General features: G+C 41.1%; 1 protein-coding gene across 1 annotated transcript in view; it reads left to right on the forward strand.

The window, feature by feature from the left end:
* SWT1 (SWT1 RNA endoribonuclease homolog) overlaps positions 1–12,351 on the forward strand; it is a 112,852-nt gene that overhangs the window by 86,798 nt on the left and 13,703 nt on the right. The window lies entirely within an intron of this gene.

Consider the following 12,351-nt stretch of genomic DNA (forward strand, 5'->3'; position numbering starts at 1 on the left):
ATTAAGAACAAGGTAGATCGCTAAATGGATTAGTTGCTGTTTCTGATGTCTAATTCACTCCCCCAGGCTGTAATCCCTTGTAAACGAATCAAATAGGAGAAAGGGAAGATAACAGACTGAGCACCAGACCTTACAGACCCAGCACAAACACTGATAAGAACTCGGGGTGGGGGGGGCAGCTGGTCAGTAAGTGGCAAAGGGGGTTTGAATCCACCTGGGATTCTCTCCCCACTGCTGGCCAGCCACACCTCTCTGTGTACTGCCTGAAGTCCAGGGCCTGCCCCTCCCCTGCAGGGGGGCTGTGTGGTGGTAGTGGGCAGTCTAGACCATGCTGCTCAGCCAGCACTGCGTCTCATAGATCTACTCTAGCTCCCCTAGCTCGTGCAGCTGCAGCCCCCTACGTCCTACTGGTACATTGATTCCTAATAAATAGATGCTGTTTGGAGAAGTATATCAAAACAGTATTGTTTTTCGTATTACTAAATGATTCTGTTAAAGATAGTTGAGTGATCTGGCTGTATTTCTTTTGTGAGCCCTGCAGGGCAGCGGTTAAAGAGGTCATCTACTAAAGGGACCGTTTGAAGCCAGCCCCATGCTCCCAGTGGGAGAAAGATACAGCAGTCTGCCTCCACACACTTGAAAGCCTGGGAAAGCATACGAGGGGGGGGTCTGTGTCATGGGGATTGCCATGACTTGGAATCGACTCATTGGCAATGATTTTGGTTTGTGTCTCAATTGTTTCTGTGTAGTGGTACAGTGGTTTACTTGTTGAACTTCAGATGCAAGGTCAGCAGTTCCAACCTAGCAGCCCGTCCTCGGGGGAAGGGTTTAAAGCAAGCCTTAGAGAACCCTGGACTGCTCCTTTGTTCTCTCCACCTCTCGTAACCCCCATACTGCAGTCTGCATGGAGGGCCTCATTCATTTTCTGATTCATCATTCCTCTTTCCCCAGCTACACAATTTTAAACATTGTTTAAAAATATATGTAGCCCATTGTTTAGAACTAATTGAAAGATGTAAAAAGACAATGAAGATTCTTGTATCTGTCCCTTTTCTCAGCCACTTTGTTCCCCTCATGTTGGCAGCCGTTGTTGACCAGTTTCACGAGTAGCTACCCATTTGCTTATACGATTACTTGGCTCTGTTTATGGTTTGTTTTTTTAGCATGTTCCCATATTGAACAAGGATTAACACATTATGAGCAATCTTTAATTGAAGGCTCAAATAAATATATTAGGGAGAGAAACTGCCTAGCAGCTTCGCATTTTCCCACCATGGTTGGGTGTCATTGGTACAATACCTGGGCCCTGAATCTGCAACTTTAGGGATTTTATTTTACTGGTTTGCTAAAAATCTATCAGACTCATAGTAAGTACACTTGGAATCAGCCTAAGAGAATGCCACTTATTTACATCGAGGTCAATAGCTTCCACTGAACTCAAGTGGTCCCGTTGAGTGAACCCTTAAGACAACACTTCAGGCCCACGGCCACTAAGTGGCGCTGACCTTAGGGGCAGGGTAGAACTGCCCCTGTGGGTTTCAGAGACTCGAACTCTTTATGGGAGTAGAAAGCCCCATCTTTCTCCCAAGAAGCAAGCTAGTAGTTTCAAACCGCTGACCTTTGGTTAGCAGCCCAGCGGGTAGCAGCCCGACACCAGGGCTCCTGAGTAACTCCTAAGGGATCGTAAGTATCGTAAGTATTGCAAAGCGCATTACTATCAGAAATGTTCTAACTCAGTACTGAGAGTGACCTCAAGCTTAACAATACCCTCCTCTCTAACCCTAGAGCTGTATTTACCAAATGCAAGCATCCCAGTTTAGGAATGAGATGTGTTTCTAAATGTTGTTTAAGAGTCGTTTGGGTCAGTCAGTACAGGTGCAGATGCTTATTATTTTACTGTGGTACAAGATAGGAGCTTTGGTGGCATGGTAGGGTCCTCCCTGAGCTGCTAATCACGAGGCCAGCAGTTAGAACCCACTCATTCTGTGAGAGAAAGATGGGGCTGTCTGCTCCTGTCAAGATTTACAGTCTTGGAAACCTAGGGTAGGGTCACCGTGTGTTGGAATCGACTCCGTGGCAGTGGGGTTCTTTTTGCTCTTTTTTTGGTTAGTGCAAGAGCCTTTTCAGTGCTTAAAGCCGACATGCGGCAGGAGAAGGGGTGAAGAATTAGTTGCATGTAGCATTTTTCCAATCGTTTTAAAGTATAGGTTCTACAAATCAAATATCCTTAACCCAGCACTGCCTATAATCAGGGCACCTTTCCTTTATACAGGGAATTTTTTGTTCTTTAATTGCTTTTTCTAAACTTTTTGCAGATTCCTTTTTGTTTATATGTCAAGCAGTTACAGGTATCTCAAAATACTGAGACACAAGTAGGTAGTTTTCCAGTTTTTCCATGGCTGTCGTTATAGTTACATTCCTGTAACGAGATGTAGCCTGATGGCTGCGATTCGATCCTGTTGGTGACCTTTGCAAACCATCTCTGGGTGGGTAGTAACCTCGTCTGCTGTGTGTAGAGAGAGTTTGTGTACTGGTGAGGAACATGGACGTTGGAGTCGGCGTGCTCGCTTGCCAGTTGGACCTCTGCCACTTCCTAGTGTCCCGACCTGGAGCATGTTACCCTGCCCCTCAGTCTCCTACTCTGAAATAGAGGGAATCAACACTACCTACTCAAAGAGATAATGATCCATTTTCCAAATGAAGAGACTGCGCCCTTTAAAGAGCCCTGGTGGTATTGGGGGCTGGTGTTGGCTGTGAACCACAGAGTTGGTGGTTCAAATCCACCAGCTGTTGAACAGGCAAAAGATAAGGCTTGTCTGCTTATGGAAAGCTAAGTAGTCTCAGAAACCCTAGGTAAGCTTCTATGAGTCAAAATGCATCGGGTTACTGCAAGGAGAAAATATATGTAAAACAGTTTAGAAACTCAAACCACTGCCATGGTGTCAATCCTGACAGCAACCCTGCATAGAATTCCCAAGGCTGCTTTCTTTATGGAAGCAGCCTCATTCTTCTTTTGTTGAGCATCTGGTGGATTTAAACCACCTACCTTGCAATTAGCAGGCCGTCGCTTATCCAGCAGCACCATTAGGGCTCCTTACTGTTTAGAGCAGGACTTGGGAGTTAGTATATAATAATATTTACTGGTGCTGTTGTTTTATTGTTAATATTCCTGATATTTCACACAAACTTCAACGATGCTAGCTTGGTTCCAGATTCTGGATGTATGCCCTTTTCGGAAGCATACTCCCTGTGTGCTGTGATCATCAGGAGAACATGATCATTGTTCTGGTTGTTAGTACTTCAGCAGTACCACAGAGTATTCTCGACCCATAGCTACTTCTGCAGGTTCTCTGTCTTCCTTCGTACTGCGTGCAGAACTTCTGATCTAACATGACTCCTTAATACTTGCACCCTTGTGATACTTTTCTATTTCATCTCCCTGTCTTCAGTGCATCTGAACAATCCATCAAGTTAATCTCCTAATACCAAATTCAGTTGTTTCATTTGAATCTTTTTGTTCAAAAACTCATTTTCTTTATCTACTGATTCAAGTACAGCCTGTGCAATTTGGCAGTCAGGGCTCTATATCTCTGCTTCTAACATCAGTTTTGGCTTTTGATCACCACTTATTTGCTTGTCATTACTGTGGTGCTTGTATACTGCTGTGATACCAGAAACTCTGACATCAGACCTAACAGGGTCACTCATAGTAAAAAAAGCTGAAGCAGAGCCTGGAGACTTAACAGGAGGAAGAGGTGGTTTCATTTCTGAAAAATGAACCACTGAAACTTCTTTTCAAATGGCAATGAAGCATGTCTGATACAGTGCCCGAAGGTGAGCCTTCAGGTGGAAAGCCACTCAGCATGTGACTGTGAGTGGAGAGCCAGTGGACCAGAGAGAGACCGTTTAGCAAGATGGATCAACACAGTGGCTACTGCTGTGGTTCAAACAGCACCGATGAGGAAGATGGCTCAGGACTGGACAGTGTTTACTTCTGCTGTGCGTCAGATTTGTAGGATTGGTATGAATCAAAACTAACCGGGTGGCTCCTAACAGCACGCATGCATTGCAATTAAGCTAAGTTGATTTCGTCATTTGTCCAGACCCCATTCAAAAGCCTCCTTGGTTACTACATGAGACATTGCTAAAAGCTACCTTGCCACATACTTTTCCTGATTACCGTACATACTCGTGTATAAGCCAAGTTTTCAGCACATTTTTAATACAGTTTTTGTGGTAAAGTTAGGTGCCTCTGGAAATTCAGGTTGGCTTATATTTGAGTGTATACGGTAACCCATGAAGAATTGTGTTTACAATCCTCTATTGTGATTTGTTGGAATTGAACCTGGAGGAGTCTTAGTAAATATTGCTTCTTATAATTATGACCACACATCTTTTTTTATGTCTGCTCCGACATTGTGCACCCAATGAAGCAGGATCAGTCTCGTTTCTCTTTGTGTTCTCTATGTTGCTTTATACTTTTAATAATAATAATAAAAGAAGCTTGATTGTAAGTAACCTAACATTTATTTAGTGTATGGCATGTTCTAGGCACTCTGTTGAGTTCTTTTGCTTAAATAATCACTTGTGTAATAAGCCCATCAAGAGTTCTTGTATTTCATATAGAGCGTATAATGGCCATGGTTGGGTTGCAACCCACATGGTCAGCAGTCCTAAAGTACCAACAGCTCCAAGGGAGAAAGACTGGACTTTCTAATTACATAAACAGTCTTGGGAAACCCACAGAGGGGTCATTGTGAGTCAATATTATGGCAGTGAGTTTGATATATAAAAAAATGAAAAAAGTTCTGGACAGAGCTTGCATAGTACCCATTTTTCCCACTAGGTAAATGTCAAGAATCTCGCTATGAGTTAGTGCACCTAGTGGTGTGACCTGGAAAGATTCTCTCTGACCTCACTGAAATTTTCTGTACAAGCGTTTCGCTCAAACTTTGTTTTTTGTGATGGCTGATTTAAGAGAACAGATTTGACAAATGTATTAAGTGTAATGGACAGTACTTTGAAGGTGATAATCTGGTTTTGTAAAACAGTTTACATACATAGCTTTCAAAGTACCTGTGTGTGTGCACGTGCCTGTTTGTATAAAACAAAACTGTGGGAAACTGGCATAGAGACGTAGGAAGCTCAGAATGCCTGTGTGACTGAGAATCAAGACTTCTAGTGAAGACTGATTGTGTTTCCTTGCTTTATGGCTTCAAGAAAGGTAGGACTAGTATTAAATTTAGTGAAATATACAAAGTTACTTGCCAGAGCATTGGATAAAAGACAAATTGAAAGGTTTTTTTCCTGCATATATAAAATTAATACTTTATTCTAAAAGCACTTCCTTCTGTTTTATAAAATCATGTAGAGACAAGAAGATGGTGATATTTACCCTATTATCAGTGGAAAAAGCATCAGCTGTCAAAATCAAACAGAGTTGATACAGACAACAGCTCCCTGTGTAATCTGAAGAAGTTTCTTTGAACCATTGTTTTTATATCTGAAAGCTGATTATCATAATAGCTGATATTTAGTGAGCGTGTACTGTGCCAGGCCTTGTAACTTGAAAGATAGCTACTACTTTATCTTCATTTCTCACTTGAAAAACTACAGTATAGAAAAGTTAACTAACTTGGTCAAGGTTACGTAAGTAAATTCAGACTTATTCAAAGTATTGGAGATGATATATGAAAAGCAGTGTTAAACTCTGGTAAGTGTTCATTATAACGTTTGTTTTATTGTTGATGCTGCTTTAAAGGAAACACATTGGTAAGAAATTTTGTTGCTAAATAATTTGTGAGCTATGCATTAAACCTTATTTCAGATGTTTATTCCGCACTTGTGATTCCCAAACTCTAAAATAAAATGTCAAATTTATTAACTTGAAAATAGGGAATCATGACATAGAGTTTTATTTTCTATAACTCATTATGCATTTGAGCAAGTAACATGCATTTGATAAATACTTGTTTTTTGTTACGCATTTCCGTTGATGAACAAATGTAGATATATTTATAATTAAAGTGGCTATTTTCTGAAAAGCTTGCTTGCTTCCAGTGGCAAATTCTTTTATTCCTCATTCTTGTAAAATGTTGCCACTGAAGGCGGCTGATTTCATTCTAGTGAAGGACTTGCATTCTAAGAGTCTTTTGTCCTCATACTGGTGTAAGAGAAAATAATGAGAAAGCCTGGAGAAGCCTGACCTCTAAAGAATGTTTGTGTGGGGCGTTACCAGGGTACGAAAGGCCATAAATGTTTCTCTCTCTTTTATTTATTTGTATGTATTTTCAACAAGCCATAGTCTAGTAAGTAAAATTTTGCAACTTTTATACCGGACCTAATTCTAATCTCTTGAACATAGAATTCATCGGATGTATGGCAATTCAACCTGAAATTAAGTGTATTTAATAAAAATTATAATCTATTTAGGCTGTTACCACAAGATACTTTTTCAGAATTTAAAATTAAAAGTTGGCAATGATCTTCTAATGTTTATCTTAGTTTTTTAATTTGTTCTTGTTTTTAATATTTTCTGCCTTTTTTTCTTTCCAAAGGTTTTATTTTTTGTCAAGTGTTTTTAAACATATTCTTAAGAAAAGAAACCAATTTATTGGGGCTGCTACAGCTCTTATAGCAATCCATACATCAATTATATCAAACACATTTGTACATGTGTTACTGTCATCATTTTCAAAACATTTTCTTTCTGTTTGAACCTTTGGTATCAGCTCTCCTTATTTTCCCTCCTTTCTATCCTAGTTGTAAAAAATAACAGAGTTTTCTGATTATAAAAGTTCTTTATCTTTCTGCAATAGAGTATAATCCCGTGATACTTATTAAATAAATATTAACATTTGTAATAGTGATTTACAGGAATGATAAGATCCTGTGTTTCGTATTTTGCTTTAGCGTTGCAATGTAAAAGTGGGAGGAAGAGAGTGTCAGATGACAAGAATCCGATAATGTTCTTCCTTCAAAGTCTCTCTCTGTCAAATCAAGACTTTCCTCCCATAGGGCCTGCCCTTCAGTGGTGCTTGAATCTAGTCTAGATCTTTGCCTCTTTGTTCACCAATACATCCCAACGTCCCTTGGAGCCAGGCTTCACGTATCATTCAAACCCCCATTCACTGCCACCAAGTCCATGCCTACGCAGTGACCTGCAGGACAGGGTTAACTGCCCCCGGGAGTTGGTGAGACTAACTCTAGGAGAGTGTCCTCAGAGCAGCCGGTTTTTACCAACGGCCGACTTCCGTGAGCAGCCCCAGTTGTAACCACACACTCCCAGGGCTCCTTGGCTTAGAATAGGCCTCAAAGACCGACGGAAAGTGAAAATAAGGACACTTGTTATATAGGAAGATCCCGGATATCACTGTGGTTTAGGAAATTGGTTTGCTAACTGCAGGGTCCGCAATTGAAACTTACTGGCCTCTCTTTGGGAGAAAGATGAGGCTGGCTACCCCTTAACGCCTCCCCACAAAGATTTACAGTCTTGCAAACCTTCACAAGGTCACTGTGAGTCAGAATCACCTTGCTGGTGTTGGGCATGGTTGGTGTTAGGATTTGGCCATCTTTAGTAGGTAGCTTGTTAATTTTCCTAACTCCACCAGTATCTTGAAAGGTAATGCCTGTCAGTGTTTCTCTCTGTATGATACTGTACTATTTACAGTTAGGATTGTGCTTCTGATGCTTCGGCAGCACAATCGTTAAGCTCTCCTGTCAACCAAAATGTTAATGGTTCAAACCCATCTGCTGCTTTGTGGGTAAACGATGTGGAGTAAGGGAGGGTCACTATGAGTTGGAATGGGTTTGGTTTTTTTGTGGTTGATGTTTGTTTTGGTTTGTGATAAGAGACCGATAAGACCAAGAAAGCAACTTAGTCTAGAGTAAGGCAACTTTGTAGACAGAGAATAATAAGATATTGCCTAGAGTCGAGGCTGGGACAGAAAATGATTGCAAGTGGGTAGGAGAAATCCTCTTTGGTGAAAATATTTCTAAAGTGAATTGTAGTAATCATTGTATAACTCTTGATTAAAAATCAGAAGACCAAGATAAGGCTTTTAAAAACTAGCATTTCTTCACTAATTGGGAAGACAGGATAATATTAATTATTTTCTATTTTTCTTAGTTGGAAATGAATTGTTACTAAAATGAGCAACTAATTTACCTAAAACCAAGCTTTTATAAAGTGTTTCAGGAGAGGAAAATTTTTTTCCTTCAATGAAATACATATTTTTTGATCTGTTGGAATTAATGGGGTTCTTAACATCTCATTTAAATTCCTTAACCTCTCATACCATATACAGTTTGGATTATTTTTTAAAATCATTTTATTGGGGGCTCGTACAATTCTTACCACAATCCATACATCCATCCATTGTGTCAAGCACATGTACATTTGTTGCCATCTTCATTCTCAAAACATTTGCCTTCTACTTGAGCCCTTAATATCAGCTGCTCATTTTCTCCCTCCCTCCCCACTTCCCCTACCTCATGAACCCTTCATAATTCATAATTTATTATTATTTTGTCATATGTTACACTATCTGACTTCTCACCTCCCCCCCCTTCTCTGCTGTCCATCCCCCAGAGAGGAAGGAGGCTATGCGTAGATTCTGGTAATCAGTCCCCCCTTTCTACCCCACATTTCCTCCTCCCTCCAGGCACGCACAGAAAGAATAGGTGCAGATCATTAGTTTATTTACACTAGGTCCCAGAGTTAGAACACAGTAATTGGTTTTTTCCTGTTTCTTCTCTCAGGATTGATTGAGCTTATCTAGATAGCTTTGTTTTCATTTACTTAAGCAAATTATTTATTGCCCTTCCCACTACCACCTGCCAAATGTACTGGCCTTGGGTTTTTATTGTTGTTAGGATATTATTTATATTTAAAAATTACAAGTTAGACGAAGAAACATTTTCCATAGAGCGGATATTCTTATGTAGACTTAAAAAATAATCTAAAATATATATGCCCATTTAAAAACTTCACACTGCATTTTGAAGATGTATGTATACATTGTCTCTCAGCCCAGACCCATAGATTCAAAGCCGGCTCCTGTCTTGTCCTCGCCACAGCCCACTGCAGCTGCCTTTTTAAACATGACAGATGCTGCTGTGTCCTTCGCCAAGGACATTTTGTAGCTGGAGTGGCCACGGCTATCTCTAAGAGGTTGATAGTGTCCATCAAGCAGGTCAGGCCAAGAAGCAATCACCATAGATAAGCTACACAAGTGTATTATGGACTGTGTGGCTCCTAGCCCCAAGCAGCCAGGGAGTCCTGTCCTTTGGGCCTGGTAGCCTGGACAGTGTCATCCAATAATTCCCCACCCAGCCTCTCAGCCTTGCCCTCAGAGACGACAGCAGCTATTCCTGAGTGGTGTGAATGAGAGGACCCCGGTCTGGCACTGCTTTTCAGGGACCTAGCATGAGGTTTGTTCTTTGTGTACCCTCTTTTGATTTTGCCCCTACTCGTCTACCAGCTCCTCTGGGTCAAGCTGGAGTTTAGAGTGGTCGGTGACTGTCTGGCTAAGACCTCCAAAGCTGATGGAATTATGGACCTGTTCCAAGGTTTGTGAGTGCAGGGTATTTTTGACACCACAAAGGAAATGCATCCCGAGCCCAAGAATAACTACATCTATGTCAGTGAATGACCTCATGACTGGATTGGCTTCCTACCTGTTTGGCACTCACTGTTCATTTCTGAGGGATGACGCAACCAGGGTCAAAGGAACTGAAAGAACCAACACAGGCACGCTGACTCCTGGAGGAGGAGAGCCTGTGACAAGGAAGCACACAGCGTTTTTCAAGGGTGCCTGGCCCTGTGTGCTCAGGAGGCCTGGGTGCATGTGCTTCTGTGCTGGTCCTGGGGATGAAATTGAGAAGTATACATCATATGGCCTAGTTTGCTTCCCCTCCCCCATAACCGGGCATGGTCTGTTAAGTAACATATCTCAAGCATTATTGGCAGACCGCTGACTATCTAGATCAAGGTCAACAAGTCTGGTTGAAATGAGAAGCAATAATCCTCATTTGATCAGTTATCTCGTACAGCCATTTCTGCAGTGAGAGATGATTGTGGTGATGATGGGACTCAATTGTGTTTTTTGATTCAGGGTCACCCCTAATACAAAACTTGAAGAAATAAAAATATATGAAATATGAAACAACGAAAACTCTCCCACAAATATAAGAAAAGGTTGTCTCCAGATCTAATTAAAATTACTGAAATCAGTTAACTCTACTGAAAGCCTGACGGCATCAAGAGTTGGTGAGCACTTAAAGATCTAAATAGTGGCATTCACAGCCACCTGGAATTTTACACTTAGCTAAGGTAGCTTGGCTTCTCATTACCCGTGCCATCACTTGAGGAGCCCTGGCGGTGCAGTGGTTACCTGTTGGGCTGCAGTCTGCAAGGTGAGCAGTTTGAAACCACAAAGCTGCTCCTCCGAAGAGAGATGGCGCTTTCTACTCCTGTAACCGGTTACAGTCTCAGAAACACAAAGGGAACGGTTCTACCCTGTTCTGTGGTATAGAGTGTCTTGAAGGCGCATTGACTCGATGGAAGTGAGTTTGATTTGGTGTCATCACTGTGTGGTGTGAAACAATCAGATGATGATGTCAGTGGTGGCTACTAGTAGAATCAGCACATGACATAGCACTTGCTAGATGCCATTCATTATTATAAGGATTCTCTTAGGTGAATTCATTTAGTTCTTGAACTCCCAACTATTAACATATTCTTTTAACTGACAAAATATAGATCACATGGAAATTAAGTAACTCCAGCTGGGTCATTTAGTGACACTCACTTGAAAAGGCAATGCTTATATCCACTATACTGTAGAAACTTTTTACTTCTTTCAAAAGAAAAACAATCTTTGTAGTCCTGAATGGATTAAGAAGTAGTACTCAAGGTTAAAATGAATACTTGGATGCTAATAGAATTATAAATTCTTCCTTTTTTGCTTTTATTTTTCATTATTTTTATCATATTTTTGTGAATCACATTTCTAATAACTTTAAAACATGAAGTGAGTGAAATTACTGATTTTTTTTTTATGGAGTAAGATAGTATTTGGATTTAGTCAGGAAGTCTTTTATTGTCAGGATTCCTTTATACATTTCTGTGGGAAATCTTCAGACATTATTCACAGCTTAAAAGACCATGAGTGTGAGTGTGTATCACGTGTCTGTCTGTCTTTGAGGAGCCTGTGGCCTTGCACTGTAAAATGGGATTTATAATTTCACATAGAAGAATGTTGATGGATGGTAATTAGTGGATCATGTCTGAGAGGGCTTCAGAAAGTTCAGGGAAGCTTTTCATTATCATGTAATTCCACTTTTCCACAAGCTCTTTTTCCTTTTTAAAGATCATTTTATTGGGACCTCTTCAAAGGCTTAAAATAATCCATATTTCAACTGTTTCAAATATATGCATATTTGTACGTATGTTGCCATCATTATTTTGTAAACATTTTCTTTGTACATGAGCCCTTGGTATCAGTGCCTCTTCTCCCCCCCCCACCCCCCATGACGCCTTGATAAGGTATAAATTATTATTTTCACATCTTACACTAACCGCTGTCTCCCTTCCCCCATGGTTTCTTTTTTTTTTACCCCCTTGGGTCGGGAAGGAGGGATATGGTTATGTGTTAATCATTGCATTTGGTTTCCCCTTCTTCCCCTCTTCTCTACCTGCTCCCCACCCTCCTGGTATTGGTACTCCCATTTCGGTCCCTTAGGGGTTTATCTGACCTGGATTCCGTGTGTCCTGAGCTCTTATCTGTAACTGTGTGCATGCTCCAGCCTAGCCCGCAGTGAAAAGCAGGACTGGGGTCTTGATAGTGAGGGGTGAGGAAGCCTCAAGGAACCAGAGGAATAGTGCGTGTTGCTTTGGTACTGTACTGCACTCATTGACTAATCCCTTCCTGTGACCCTTCTATGAAGAGATGTCCAATTATCTACAGATGGGTTTTGGTTCTCTGCCAAGATAATATGTGTTTTCGTTGTTGTTTTCTTGTTTTGGGTCTCATGCCCCTTGCCCAATCCCAGACACGTATGATTGCATAGTCTGATGTGCTTCTTCCATGTGCGCTTGTTGCTTCGCTTGTTTAAGACCCCAGACACTATATCTTTGAGAGGTGGGCATCATTCGCTTTCTTCACCACATTGCTTGTGTACCCGTTTTGTCTTTAGGGGTCTGCTGGGAGAGTGAGCATCACAGAAGGCCAGGTTGTTAGAACAAAGTGTTCTTGCCTCGAGGCAGGGCTTGAGCAGAGGCCCGAAGTTCGTCCATTACCTCAGTGTATTGCCATATAAATAATATGCATAAATGTGAATACCTCTATT

This window comes from Tenrec ecaudatus, chromosome 1 (assembly GCF_050624435.1).
Source record: "Tenrec ecaudatus isolate mTenEca1 chromosome 1, mTenEca1.hap1, whole genome shotgun sequence".
Classification (NCBI taxonomy): Eukaryota; Metazoa; Chordata; class Mammalia; order Afrosoricida; family Tenrecidae; genus Tenrec; species Tenrec ecaudatus.